Consider the following 15,008-nt stretch of genomic DNA (forward strand, 5'->3'; position numbering starts at 1 on the left):
CTGGAGCCAAGCTGCAGCTATTTCTGAGGACCCCGCCAACTCAGAGAAGAAGGGTGGTTCTGTCTCTCAAAGACCGATGATGTCTTCCCACCTCTGAATGCTGGGAGTCAGGGGTGGACCCCTCGTCAGCCTTTGGGCTTCTTTGTTGATGCCCCTGCTCAGAGATGCTCTCAACACCCCAGCCGCTAGGGAACATCCAGAATTTTAGAGACGTAGGGGCAGGCAGGAAAGCAGCGCATGGAAAGGCAAGGCTGTCAGGGCTCAAGCTATAGGACCTCATTGTGCATGATTTTGGGGGCCTGGTCATTCCCGGGCCCCACCCAGAGCCTGGGGCTGTGGATCCACCACTGACTCGCCTCATCCCACTGTCCTCCCTCACCCCAGGGGTCGCCCAGCCCTCCATTCCCTGCACCCCTTGAAGTCCCACAGGCCCAGGATCAGCGGTTTTAATGTCCCATGATTGTGTATATATATCCTTGTAATAAACATTTCTCTAACACCTGGTGCCCTGTTACTGTCCTTGCCTGCCTCCATTTTTGCCTGTGTCCCATCCTTCTCCATGTCTGTCTGCTGCTCTGGGCCCCCAGCAGGAACAGGCCCATGTCTGGGCCCCAGATTCCCTGCACTCTGGATGGGAGAAGAAGCCATGGTCTACACTGGCTCCCGGGCCTCCCCACTGGATTGAGCTTCCATTGCTCACAGTGACAATTTGCTTGAGAGCACTGAGGCTGCCTCCTCTCCCGACTTTCTCCTCCCCTTCCTGGAATCATCTCCCAGTAAATGACCTGCAACTGACTCTTTGTCTCTGGGTCGGCTTCTGGGAAAACCCAAATCTAGACACATACATGCATGTACACATACGTTAGCATATGTGTGTGCATCCATGCCACACCTACCTGCATGCACATACACACATGCAAGCATAGCTGTGCCGCCATGCACGCACGCGCACACAGGGACAACCCACACACGCGCAAATACTGTGTACACACTCCAACGTGTGTATCCACACACGCAGCGTGTGCACATTCAAGGAGAAGAAGATGAGGTGGCTGAGGAGTTTCTCCGGCCTGCCCGCTCTGCCGTCACCCCATCACCAGCCTGGCTGGGCCCCGGAAGGGGCAGTGGGCAGTGCACACTCCAGTGCAGGCCAGCTCCCCGCCCTTCCCAGCCCTCCAGAGTAAGGCTCCAGGCCTCCAGAAGAGGCAGAAGCCAACGATGTTCAACCCTGGTCCTGCTCCCTCCCCCGTGTCTTGCCCCCCAGCTGTGAATTCAAGCTCTCCAGGAGAAAATGGAATCAGAAACCAGCCTAGAAGCTTCTCTCCCACAGCCCCCCTAGGAAGGGCCCATCCTGTTCGGTCGCTGCCACTCAGGCAAGCCCCACTCCCATGCAGAGGCCTGCCTCTGGGTATGCCTGGGGCACTTAGGGCCTCCTGCTCCCCAGCTCTGCCTGTGCCTCGCTGCCTGGGGTTCCTGGGAGGCACAGGGACCTGCGGTCACCCCCCTTCAGGGCCCTCTGGCTGGCAGAGAGAGGCTGGTGACAGGCAGGGGCCCCTGGGTAAAGGTGCCCTTGATGAGCGGCAGTGCCAGCACATCTGTGAAAATATTACCAATTATTTTCCTCACTATAAACACCCAGCAGGAAGGCAGGGAAGCAACCAACCCAAACTGTTTAAAATAGAAACTGAAATTGCTGCACAGGGATGTCAGGGTAACTGGCAGAGCAGGAGCCCTGCACCAGGAAGCCGGGGGCTCCCCCCACCAGCTGCCCTTAAATTGCACCTGCTCCCGCTTCCCCCACTCCACCGCTCCGCCTCAACCTTGTCCTCCCCTGGCCAGGTGGAATGAGGTGGGAAAGGTGCTTGCCTGGGGGAGAGACAGTCTTTAGCACATTCCTGGGCCTAGCCACGCCCGAGCCCCACCCAGGGGATAGGAAGGGGGTATGCGGAGGCAGGAGTCAGTGGCTAAAGCTGTTGAAGATGTGAATCCTAAATGTTGCAGCAGGAAAGAACCTGGGAGGTGATCTAGGCACAGTCACTCATGCCACAGCTGAGACAACCGAGACCCAGGGAGGAAGGTGAGGTGCCCAGTGACACCCAGCGATTTTTGAGCCAAGCCCAGGCTCTGACTTCTGGGCCCTGGGGTTTCTGAGCTAGGCTGGTGATGTCTCTGTCTGCCATGGAAACAGAAAACCCAGGGCAACGCTACCTCGGGGTGAATATTAACAAACTTGCTCTCCTCAGCCTTCCCTCCCAGGCTGGTTCCTGCTTCAAATGCTTCCCCACCAGCCCCTCCCAGGGGCTGATGCTTTGGCCCTTCTATTTTGGTGGCTTGGCAGGGACGAGGCTGGAGGGTAATAGACTTACTTACCTGCCCCAAACTCACCGCAGCTCCCACCACCACCATGGGTGCTCGCACATCCTCCCTGTAATAGGGGGAGGCCCTACTCTGGGGGGCGGGAGGCCCACAGAGGCCCTCAGATGTTTCGAGCAAAAATTAAAAGTCCCCCTGCCAGCCCATTTGCATTTCCAAATTCTTCCGACCTACATCCCTGGAACTGCTTTTACCTCTCTCTCTCTTTAAAGAGCCGAGAGGGCTTCAAAGCCACCTCGGGCTTCACGAGAAAATAAAGAAAAAAATCTCCCGAGGACAGGGTGCCCTGAGAGGCAGCCAGAAGGGGACAGAGGGGAGAGGAGGGCACGTGTGTGACAGCAGGCAGGGCCAGTGGGGAGAGGGACACGGGCAGGCTCTGTTGGCAGAGCAACTTTAATGCACAAAGCCTCTTCACACCAGCCCTCTCTACCACCGAGGCAGGCTCCTGAGCCCAATTTACAGTCAGTGAGATCAAAGCCCACCAGGACCTCTTTCCTCCTGGTTCCATAGCTCAGTGAGTGGTCCCATGGCCTGCCATGGCTCCGTCTTCACCCTGGGCCCACCTCCCATCTGAGGCCAACTGCTGGCTGTGTCCCCTCCTTAATCCTCTCCAGCCCTGCCCCAACACTCCCGCTTGGAGCTGACTGGGAGACGCAGCCTAACACAGTGGCAGAAAGCAGAGTCCGGAGCCAGACTGCCTGGTTCCAATCCTACGGCCTGTGTTTTCCCCCTTGGCATCGTGATGGTGACGGCTGCATAGTTTTGCTGTGAAGTGCATCAGTTAATACTTGTACAGCTCCTACAATAGCACTGAGCATCTAGTAAGGGCTCTGTGAAAAATGCTTCTAACTCTCTCCTGTTGACCAGCATCACCCCTCCCACAGCCGGAAGGACAGAGTAAAGCCGGAGCCCCGGTGCACGGGGACCCTGCCAACCACTCAGCAGATCTCCGGTAGCAAGCTGAAGGCGTGCGCCTGCTTCATGGGCTCCTCCTGCCTGGAATTCCCTTATCTGCCTCCACTCCCCGACCTTTCCTCCAAAGTGATCAAAATCTACCTAGACACAGTTCAGGAAAATCTTACCTTTCCTGCCCCCAACAACCACCCTCCCCACGTCACTCTCAGCACCCAAATCATGTGGAACTCCCCGCCGGCTTTCATGAGCCACCACCACGCCCATTCAAATTACTCTCACAGCCACGTCTACAGCCTTTTGCTCTCCTGAGCCTGGGGCTTTCTGTAGACATTCCACACTACTCCCTGAGCGCATCCCTGGGGAAGAAGCATCGTGCCACACAGCTGGAGAGGGGAGGGGTCCAAATTCCTGCCACTGTGATATCTCTCTCAGAGGGAAGAACCGCCCCCTTCTTCAGGGAGATATGAGCAGGGAAGGGGGGTCCAGGGGAGAGGTCCTTGGCAATTCCAGGGGGGATGAAACAGACGAGAGACAGAAGGTGGACCCCTGAGGTGCTCAGCCTGGTGGTATCTGAATAGGCACAGGTTGCAGAACTCTTAGATGTTTTCATCGGGGATGCCATAAAGACCCACCTTCCTGGTGAATCGAGGTCTGTGCTCTGTAGAAAAATGTAAACAAGGAGACAAAAAAGCCAGAGTGGCTGCCTGCTCTTGGTGTCCCCTCTGGTCTCCATGAGGCTCTGGGCAGAGGATGGAGAAAAGGTTCTTTCTCAGTTTCCTCTGCTTCCAGCTCAGCCCCGAAGTTACCCCACCCCCATCCTCCAAGGAGTCCACAAGTCTGAGTGACACTGGCTTGTCCACAGTCCCTTCTAAAGGCCAAGGCCAGAGGCAGGAGCACTGCCTCACTCAACTGCACCACCTTCCCATCCTTCACCAAATCCTGTGACTCTACCGCCTCCAAACCTCCCTGATCCCATCCACTTCTCCCCGTCTCTGTTGCCAGGACCTAGTCTGAGCCCCCACCAACTCTCACTCCACTCCTGCAAAAACCCCCTAGATGTCCTGACACGCGCTATGACACGCGTGAGGCTCGAGGACATTATGCTAAGTGAAGTAAGCCAGTCACAAAAAGGCAAATACTGTATAGTTCCACCTCTGTGAGGTACCTAGAGTCGTCAAATTAATAGAAACAGCCCTGGCCGGGTGGCTAAGTTGGTTGGAGTGTTGTCCTGAAGCACCAGAGGTGCGGGTTTGATCCCAGGTCAGGGCACATAGAAGAATCAACAAATGAATGCATAAATAAGCGGAACGACAAGTCGATCTCTCTCTCTCTCTAAAAAAATCAACAAATTAAAAAATGTATCATTTTTTAAAATTCATAGAAACAGAAAATAGTACCGTGGTTCCCAGAGGCTGCGCAGGGGGAGTGGAGAGTTAGTGCTTAGCAGGACAGAGTTTCAGTTTTGCAAGATGAAGACATTCTGGAGACCAGCTGTACAACACTGGATATTTTAAAAACTATGGAACTGTATGCTTAAAAGTGGATAAAATGGCAAAGCTTGTGTTATGTGTTTTTTTCCACATTCTTTTTAAGACTGGGGCAAGTAATAATTGTTATTATTATAAGGAAATAGTCTACTATAAACCTGTTCAGTGTCTTTTCAAAGATGATTTTAATGAAAAAAAAAATCCCCTACTAAATGGCTCACCTGCTTCCCTTTGGCTAAGCTTTTCTGAAAGTTAATCTAGTCCAGTTAGCCTCCCTGATTAACATCTTCAGATGATGCCCATTTTTCTGAGACAACAACCAAGCTCCTCACCTGCTTATAAGCCCTCGCTCCCTCCGCTCCTCTCACACCACGCTCCCCCGCGTCTCTGTGCCCACCGGGTCTGCCTGCCTTCAGCCCTTCCCACTTGCAGGGTCTCTGCAGATGCTATTCCTTCTGCCTGAAATGCTTTGCTTCCCCTTCTTGGACTAAAAATAATAAAAATATATTGAGGACTTACTTTGTACCAAGTCTTGTTCTCAGCATTTTACAAATATTAACCCTTACAACATCCCTAGGAGGCTGGCTCTATTAGCACCCTTATTTTAGAGATAAAGAAACTAAGGTCTAAAGAGGTAAAATAATCTGCCCTTGTTACACAACTAGAATGTAAAAAGCCAAAATTTGAACCCAGACTGTCTGGCTCTACCGCCAACATGCCTTGACCAAGCCACCAGATAGATATCTCTGCACCCTTCACTTCCCCTAAAGCTTCTTTCTCTTCCCTTCTCTGAAAGACACTGGCTGGGGGTAAGGGTCATGGAGAGAGGACCGCAGATCACATGCTTTACCCTCAATGTAGTTTAGGAATATTTGCTCCCTACAATTGAAAGGCCCAGCAAGTTTTTTGACCCAGTGATTCCACTGCTGGAAATATATCCCAGGAATCCTAAAACACCGATTCAAAAGAATATATGCACCCTTATGTTCATAGCAGCACTATATACAATAGCCAAGATTTGGAAACAGCCGAAGTGCCCCTCAGTAGATGAGTGAATTTAAAAAAAAAAAAAAAAAAAGCCATGGTACATTTTATGCAGTGGAATACTACACAGCAGTAAAAAAGAAGGAATTGTTACCTTTTGCAACAGCATGGATGGAACTAGAGACTATTATGCTAAGTGAAATAAGCCAGTTGGTGAAAGACATATGCACATGATCTCACTTATAAGTGGAATCTAATGAACAAAATAAATGAACAAACAAAATAGAATCAGAGGCATAGAAACACGGAACAGACTGACAGCTGTAAGAGGGGAGCGGGGAGGTGGAGACTGGTTGAAAGAAGGTGAAGGATTAGTCAAAGAACACAGATACGTGACCATGGACGTGGACAATGGTGTGGGGATTGACTGTGGGTGGGGGCTGGGTGGAGGGGGGGCAAAGAGAGAAAATTTGGGACAATTGCAATAGCATAAACAATAAAATATTTTTTAAAAAATTTCAAAGGCCCAGCAAACCTACCCAGCACCTGTCAAACCACCTAGTGGGCAGTGAAGACAGAACAGCTACAGGCCTTCATCGGAGTGGCTAGGGAGAGGCAAGGAGGACAGAGCCACAGGAGCTCACAGCCCATTCAGATGGGATCCAGAACAGACCCCTCTGAGAAGGAGCAGTAATCTTGGGCAACAAGACCATCAGGGGGCGGCTCATGCACAGGGGTGGGGGTCGCACCTGACCAGAGACACAGGAAGGATGCCTCAGTGGCATGAGGGCAGGTTCTTGCTGCTTTACCTTTCCCCACCATGCTGTCTCTGCCCAAGTGATGGCTACCTGCCCCCCAGCCCACAAGGGCAAGCTGGGAGGGAAGGTGCTGTAGTCAGAGGTCCCCATGGACAGCTTCCTGCTCACGTGGAATGAAATGGGAATCTTCTCAACCACAGACTTGAAATGAAAGGCAACCTTGGGGTTTGATACTTGGATTAGTGAGTGCCACCATGTGCTAGCTACTGGGCTCCCACTTTATGGTATTAACCCACATTTTATAGACAAAAAACAACAACTATGGCTCAAAGAGGGAAGATAAATCAGGCAACTAGCTGGGAAGTCAAGGAGCCTTAAAATTCACTGCTGGGTCTTCAATCTCCAACTTACGTTTCTATATCTCAAATCGAATCAACCCAGGGAGGGTGAGTCAGAAAGTGAAATAAAAACCGGGGAGCAGGCACAAGCTTCCACTGTTGCCTGAAACACTTCTTCACTTCCCGCTGGAACCAGCTCTGTCCATTGACTGCAGCAGGAGGGAGCTCAAACTTAAAAAGAATGTGAAACCTAAGATAGATCCCGACCCTTAAAAGTTTTTACTCTAAAGAGATCCATACATGACCACAAATGTCACTTCAGCTTGTGCACTTCAGTTTCATCATCTATAAGTACTGTGTTTCACAAGCACTCTCATTATAGCACCTGACTTTAATCATTTGTTTGCACGCCAGTCTCCTTGGTCTGCTGTGAGCTCCTCAAGGGCAGAGACCCCACCTGCTCATCTGTGAACCTAGTATAGACCCACGGGAGCTCAGAATATGTGAAATCAACAAATAAATAGTGAACTCTGAGGCCTTTTCAGTTCAGAACTTCTCCACATCTGAGATTTTTTAAAATTTTATTTATTGATTTTAGAAAGGGGAAGAAGGAAGAAAGAGAAACACTGATTTGTTGTTCCATTTATTTATGCATTCATCATTTGGTTCTTGTTTGTGCCCTGACTGGGGTTTGAACCCGTAACCTTGGCGTATCAGGATGACATTCCAACTAACTGAGCTCATCACTAGAGGACTGGCTACATAAATGTTATGCAGACATTGCAAAGAATGAGGCAGGCTTAGAAAAACTAATATGATACAATTTACAACATATACAAAATTTACAAAATTTACAAAATTCTGCATACTCTGCAATTTGTGTATTGTGTTTTTAAAGGAATACATATATATCCATATATGCTTATAAACAAAGTCCAGCACTAAAATAGTGCTGTGCAATACATTATAATGTTAGCCACAAATGTAAACCACATAATTAAAGAAAAAAGGTAACATTAATTATATTTTATTTAACCCAATACATCCAAAATAGTATTTTAAATTTAATTAATATTTTAAAAATATTTTTCCAGCTTTAGTTATAATTGTATATTTAAAAATTATTAATGAGATAGTTTATCATGTTCTTTTTTTTGTCCTAAGTCTTTGAAATCTGGGATGTATCTTATACTTAAAACACATCTCAGTTCAAACTGACCACATTTTAAGTGCTCAGTAGTCATATATAAACAGTGGGACTCACAGTTCTGGATGGATTTCAAAGGGAGGTAATAAGAGCTACCTCCCTTTGGGGAGAAATTTGGGGGAATTGAAAAATCAGGGGAGGGAGAAGTAATTTTCACTATATATTCTTTTGTTCTGTTTGACTTTTTTCGCCACGTGCATGCATTACCTATTTTTTTAAAACACACTATTTACCCTGGCTGTTGTGGCTCAGTGGATTGAGTGCCAGCCTGCAAAACCAAAGGGTCGCCAGTTCAATCCTTAGTCAGGGCACATGCCTGGGTTGTGGGCCAGGTCCCCAGTAGGGGATGCACAAGAGGCAACCACATATTGATATTTCTCTCCCTCTCTTTCCCTCTCTCTAAAAACAAATAAATAAAATCTTAAAAAATCTTAAAACACACACACACACACACACACACACAATTTTTAAGGTAAGGAAAAACACAGAAAAGCCAGAAAGAGAAACAGCAAATAAGTGATCTTAGAAGTAGGTGAAGATTCCAGACATGCAGGGTGCAATGTCAGGGAGGTCAAGAGAGACTTGCTTTTCAGAAGATGAGGAGGAGGAAGAGAAGGTGGAGGAAGAGACAGTACCCTAAGGGGACTCCAGATTTAGCACCTGGGATATCGCTCATCACTCATCTGTGACATTTGAGAACTGTTTGAGAAGAACAGAGGGGTAGAACAAGATGACAGCAGGTTAGGAGTGGGAGGCAATAGGTGTGGCCCTCTATGGAGACAAAGCCCACAGACTCAAACATGGGAGCCAATCAGCAGTGACTCACTCACAGGCGGCCCAGGTGGTAAGGACTCCTGGGAGCCATGGGTGGGGAGGGTGTGATAGCAGGCAGGTGGAGAACAGGTGGTTCAGGCAGTCCTGTGCTGTGGAGCGGAGAGGCGTGGGGCCTGGCTGGAACCCAGGCCGAAAGCAACAGTGATCCGTACGGTCAATAATTAACCTCTTAACTGCTCTTGGGACGCAGACCCCTTTGAGAATGTGAAGGCAGCTGAAGACCCTCCCCGGAAAAATGCACACACAATTTTATACACAACTTCAAGGTATTCCCAGAGCCCCCGAGGGCCACCCCAGATCACAAAACCTGCCGTAATTGTCCCCTGTGGCTTACAAGATGTGGCCCAAATTCTTCACTTGCTCTTCCTAGTCTGGCCCCATCATCTGCCCTGAAACCATCCTCTGCCCAGCTCACCCCCATTTTCCAAGAGCCACGTGCAGTGACCCTCTGAGCCAGCTGTTTTTAATCCTGGGATACCCGTTCCCTCTCAGGGACTCTCCCTCTTCGGCCCTCCTCCCCCTCCTCACCACTCAGAGGCTGTCTCTCTCCACCAGGCACGTTTAATTCCATCTTTTTTTTTTTTTTCAGTTCCAGTTGACATTCAGTATTTTATTAGTTTGAGGTTTATAGCATAGTTGTTAGACATTTATATAACTTATAAAGCGATTCCCCCCCCCCGTAAGTCAAGTACCCACCTGGCACCATAGTTATTACAATAGTATTGACTATATTCCCTATGCTGTGCTTTACATCCCGTGACTGTTTTGTAACTACCAATTTGTACTCCTTAATCCCTTCACCTTTTTCACCCAAAGCCCCTACCCGCTTCCATCTGGCAACCACCTGTTTCTTCTCTGTATCTAGGAGTTCGTGTCTGTTTTGTTTGTTTATTTTGTTTTTTAGATTCCCCATATAAGTGAAATCATATGGTACTTGTTTTCCTCTGATTTATTTCATCTTCCACTTAATATAGACATCCAGGGTAAATGTTGCATATCATTATGACTCGTTTCTGTATCTGATGTGTTCCCGTCTCCTCACCCACACAGGTTTTGTGCAGCCTGAGGGCCAGGACCTAATCTGATACATATATACTAGGTACCCAATAAATGAATGAACTCAAAGATCACTGAATTAAGGAAGAGAGCCCTGTTCCCGAGCAACCCCTGAGGACCCAGAGAAGGATTTTTAGGGGCTGTGGTAGGATGCTGGACCCTGTTCCCACCTGATAGGAATGCTGTCTTTTGCGTAGGTGGTGAGGATTGACTGAGTCCGAGTTCCCAGGTAGAGGCCCCAGACGGTGGGCCCAGGATGACAAAGCGCAGGACTGGGGAGGGGCTGTGTGGGTAAGGCTGCCAGAATTTTTTTAAATTGAGGTACAGTCAACATAACAGTATATTAATTTCAAGTGTACAACATAATGTTTCGATATTTGTATATGTTACAAAATTATCACGACAGTACGTTAATATCCCTTACCACACGTGGTTACAACATTTTTTTTCTTTTCCTTTTTTTTCATAGAGAAAGAGAGGAAAGGAGGGAGGGAGGGAAAGAGGAAGGGAGGGAGAGGGAGCGGGAGAGAGAAACCTGACAGGAGAGCAAACCCGCAGCCTTGGCGTATCATGTCGGGACCGCACTCTAACCAACTGAGCCGGCTGGCCAGGGCCATGCTTTCCCTTGTGATGGGAACTGTCATCTCTCCTGGCTACTTTCTAACATGCAATACAGCATTATTAACTACAGTCACTATACTGTACAGTATATCCCCATGACTTTATTTATTTACTTATTTTTTAAGTCAACAACTTTTATTATCCTTCATGTATTTTATAGGAAAAAAAGGAATGTAGCAAACATGACTTGGGTCGCACAACAAATGCAGGTTTGTACACTTTGCTCTCTTTACACCTGGGAGCAGGCTCCCCGCGACACCACGCTCAGCAGCTGCCCTTGTCCGATGCCTCTGCAGAAGCAGCCCCGGGCGCACTGGGCGCAGCCGGCGGGGCAGCCGGCACAGCAGCCCCTGTTCCCGGAGGCGCACCCGCAGTCTGCGTTGGCAGGAGCCAGCACAGGTGCCGGAGCCAGCGGTGGCATTTCCACTTCTTGGCTATTGTAAATATGCCTCCGTGAACACCGGGGTGCAGATAGCGTTTCAAATTAGCGTTTTTGTTTTCTTTGGGTAAGTACCCACAAGTGAAATTGCTGGGTTAGATTTTTTTTTTTTTACTTGAGAAAAAACATAATTAATTGTTCATTTTAAAGTGTACAATCCAGTGGCATGTAGTGCATTACTACATGCAAAACCACCTCTCTCTAGTTTCAAAATTTTTTCATCATTCCAGAACACCCCAGGCCCATTAAATAACCACTCCCCGTTTTCCCCCTTTCCACCTTCCCAGGCAACCACAAATCTGCTTTCAGTTTCACTGGACTTACTGGTTCTGGATATTTCATAGGAATTGTACGATAAATGGCCTTTTGTGTATGGCTTCTGTCACTTAGCATAATGTCCGAGAGGTTTTTCTGAGCTGTAACATTGATGAGAGACATTTCAAACCCAAAGAAAGGCTTAAAGAGTTTATTATGAGCCAAGGTTTGGGGGGGCTGGTCCTGGAAGAAAAATCTCAAGGGCTTGAGATAATACTCCGGGGAATAGCAGCTGATTTTATACTGTCAAAGGAGAAAACAAAATGCCCTGGCTGGTGTGGCTCAGCAGATTTGAGTGCCAGCCTGTGAACCAAAAGGTGGCCAGTTCAATTCCCAATCAGAGCACAGGCCTGGGTTGCAGGCCAGGTCCCCAGTTGCGGGTGTGCAAGAGACAACCGATCGATGTATCTCTTGCACATTGACGTTTTTCTCCCTCTCTTTCTCCCTCCCTTCCCCTCTCTCTAAGAATAAATTAATGGAATCTTTAAAAAAAAAAAAAAGGAGAAGACGTAAGAAAACTTACATAAAATCTCTCGGTGGCAGATTAAAGAGGTAGGAGAAAGCAAAGCAAGGAAATCTCTAGAATTGGATAGAAAGCAAAATAGAGAGATACATGTGTCTTTCATATTGGTGGGTGCAGAAGAGTTAAGGTATGCAGGTAAAAGATAATAATGAAGAATGTTGGGGTTGTCTCATCACATACAGGCGATTACCTTTGAAAGTCTGGAGGAGATCATTCTGACATTTTATGTCGTTCTAGATGCACGAAAGCAATAGATAGGACTTGCTCAAGGTGCAGATTAATCTGTCATATAGGCCTTAGGACATGACCTCCCATCATAACTCTCTCAGGAATTTTTTTAATGATCAAACCATCCCATTATCTTCAGTTATTGAGCTTGTCGGGCTCGCCAGGTAATCTCTTTTTGCTCACAAGAGTCTCTATCAGCACTTCATTCCTTTGTTTGTTTGTGGTAAAATATATATAATGTAAAATTTGCCACTTTAAGTTCACTGACATTATTACTCATAACGTTTTGCAGCCATAACCACTATTTCCAATACTTTTTCATCACCCCAAACAGAAGCACTGTAACAATTATGCAATATTTACTCCCCTTTATCCCCTCTACCCAGCCCTTGGTAACTTCTAACCTGATCTCTCTCTGTAAATTTGTCTGTTCTATATACCTCATGGAAGCAGAGTTATAGGTATACACTGTTTGCCCTTTGTAATCAGCTTACTTCACTCAGCATGTTTTCAAGTTCCATCCATGTTGCAGCGTGTATCGGTACTTCATTCTTTTTTGTGAATGAGTAATATTCTATTGTATCGATATACCGCATTGTTTATCCATTCATCTGCTCTTGGTAGACACTTGGGTTGTTTCTACCTTTTAGATGCTGTGAATGACACTGCTTTGAACATTTGCGTACCAATGTCTGTCTGAGTATGTTCTCAGTTTTTCTGGAGATACACCTAGGAGTGGGTTTTCTGGGTCACATTGTGCTATGGACTGAACTGTGTCCCGGAAGGAAGGGAACGGAACTCTGACTCTCCATCCTAGGCCAGTGACCGCAGTGCTGCAGGAACACTAGTTCCCCCCCGCTGGCCAGCCTCCTTTGGATCGTATCAGACGCCTTCCATCATCACAGGGCCCACCGGAGCGCCCCATGGCACGCTCCCCACTCCTTCACCCCCAGCTGCAGGGTTCCCGGGGAGGCAGAGCAAAATCCCCGCGCATCTGACAGGAAGATGAACCTCCCTACGTCTTGGGCCCCCACCTTGAATCCAGTTTATCTACCCTTCACCTCCAGGGCCTCTCATTTTGCTTTCCAACCTAAAACTTAATACCAATAATGGCTATTTTTAAAAAATATTTTATATTGATAGCATCATTTATTAATGGCCAAAATGCACATACTGCTTGTAGCACATGTATATCCATTTTTCATGGAATCATTCAATCATTCATTCAACTAGCAGTTGTAGTTCTTGAGCACCTACTATGTGCCAGGACCTTGTTGGGCCCTGTGAGTAAGCCAGAACATTGGCCTTCCAACAGTAGTTCTCAATCCTGGCTGCTCATTATTATGATTCCCTAGAGAAGTTTTAAAAAATACTGATTCCCAACTACAGCCCAGATAAACAATCAGGATTTTGGGGTAAGACCTACACATTAATACTATATTTCCATTAATAGTTTAATTTGTTATTTTACTTGTCACTAATTTCTTATTCAGTATGGACTATGCCATCTTTAGTTGGCAGGGTTGAATAAGACCAATAATCTTCTTTGACATTCAAACACCATCTTTGACATTAAATGTTTAAAACTGGTATATTTTAAATAAGATCCAATACTTCTCTCAGAAGGGACTTCATTAGGACATTTTGTTTCTCCCAACATTTTATTATAAAAATTTTTATACATACAGAAAAATAGGAAAAGTTTTACAATTAACACTCACCTAAATTCTACCGTTATTACTCTATCTCATCTATCATCACTCCAACCATCATTAATCCACCCTAATTCTTAAATGTATATCAGAATAAATTGCAGACATCTATCCTCTTCTCCCAAAATACTTCAGCATGCATATTATCAACTAGAGTTCAACATTTGTTTTGTTTCTATATAAAATTGCATTATAATGAACTGCAAAAAAATCTTAAGTGCATATCTGCTGAGTTGTGGCAGTTGTACACACCTGCGTTATTCACACCCCTATCAAGATACAGAATATTATTCTCACTCCAGAAAGTTTCCTTATGCTCCTTTCCTGCTGTCCTCACCCTATTCCCTCCCAGAGGCAATCTCTTTGCTGGATTCTGCTCCCCGCCCCCGCATCCCCACTGTAGATGAGATTTGCCTGTTATAGAACTCCATAGAAATGGAATCATACAGTATAAACTCCTTTATGTTCGCCTTCTTTCACTCAGCATAATGTTTTTAAAAATGTGTCCATGTTATGTGTGTCAGTAGTCTGTTCTTTTTTATTGCTGAGTAGTGTCAATATAAACTACAGTTTATCCATTTTCTTATTAGACATTTGGGTTGTTTCCATTTTGGAGTTATTATGAATAAAGTTTCTGCAAACATTCTTGTACAAATCTTTTGTGGACAAATGTTTTCATTGCTCTTGGATAAATACTAGAAGTAAAAAAGGTGATAGTGTAGACATATCTTTATGTTTTAAGAAACTGCCAGCCCTTTCCTATCAGCTATATTTGAGATTTCCAGTTGCTCCACATCCTCATCAATATTTAGTAGTACCAGCAATCTTTTAAAATTGTAGCTACCCTAGTGGGTATATAATAGTACCTCACTGTGGTTTAATTTGGTTTGAGGTATAATGATTTTTAGCACATTTTCATGTGTCTATTGACTATTTGTATATTTTCTTTTGTGAAGTGTCTGTTCAAAGCTCTTGCTCATTTTGTTTTAATTAGGTTGTTTGTCTTTATTATCAAGTTATAGGACTTGTTTTATATCTTGGATATGAGTCCTTGGTCAGATATGTTTACAAATATTTTCTCCCAATTTGTAGCCTATTGAATTTCTTAATGGTATTTTTCAACTCAATTATCAGTATTTTATTGCCTTTTTTATTGAAATGTACACACACACAAAAATTACACACACATACGAATATAGCTTGACTGATTTTCACAAG

Source organism: Pteronotus mesoamericanus, unplaced genomic scaffold, assembly GCF_021234165.1.
Source record: "Pteronotus mesoamericanus isolate MK-2021 breed Mesoamerican mustached bat unplaced genomic scaffold, CSHL_Meso_final contig_182, whole genome shotgun sequence".
NCBI classification, from domain to species: domain Eukaryota; kingdom Metazoa; phylum Chordata; class Mammalia; order Chiroptera; family Mormoopidae; genus Pteronotus; species Pteronotus mesoamericanus.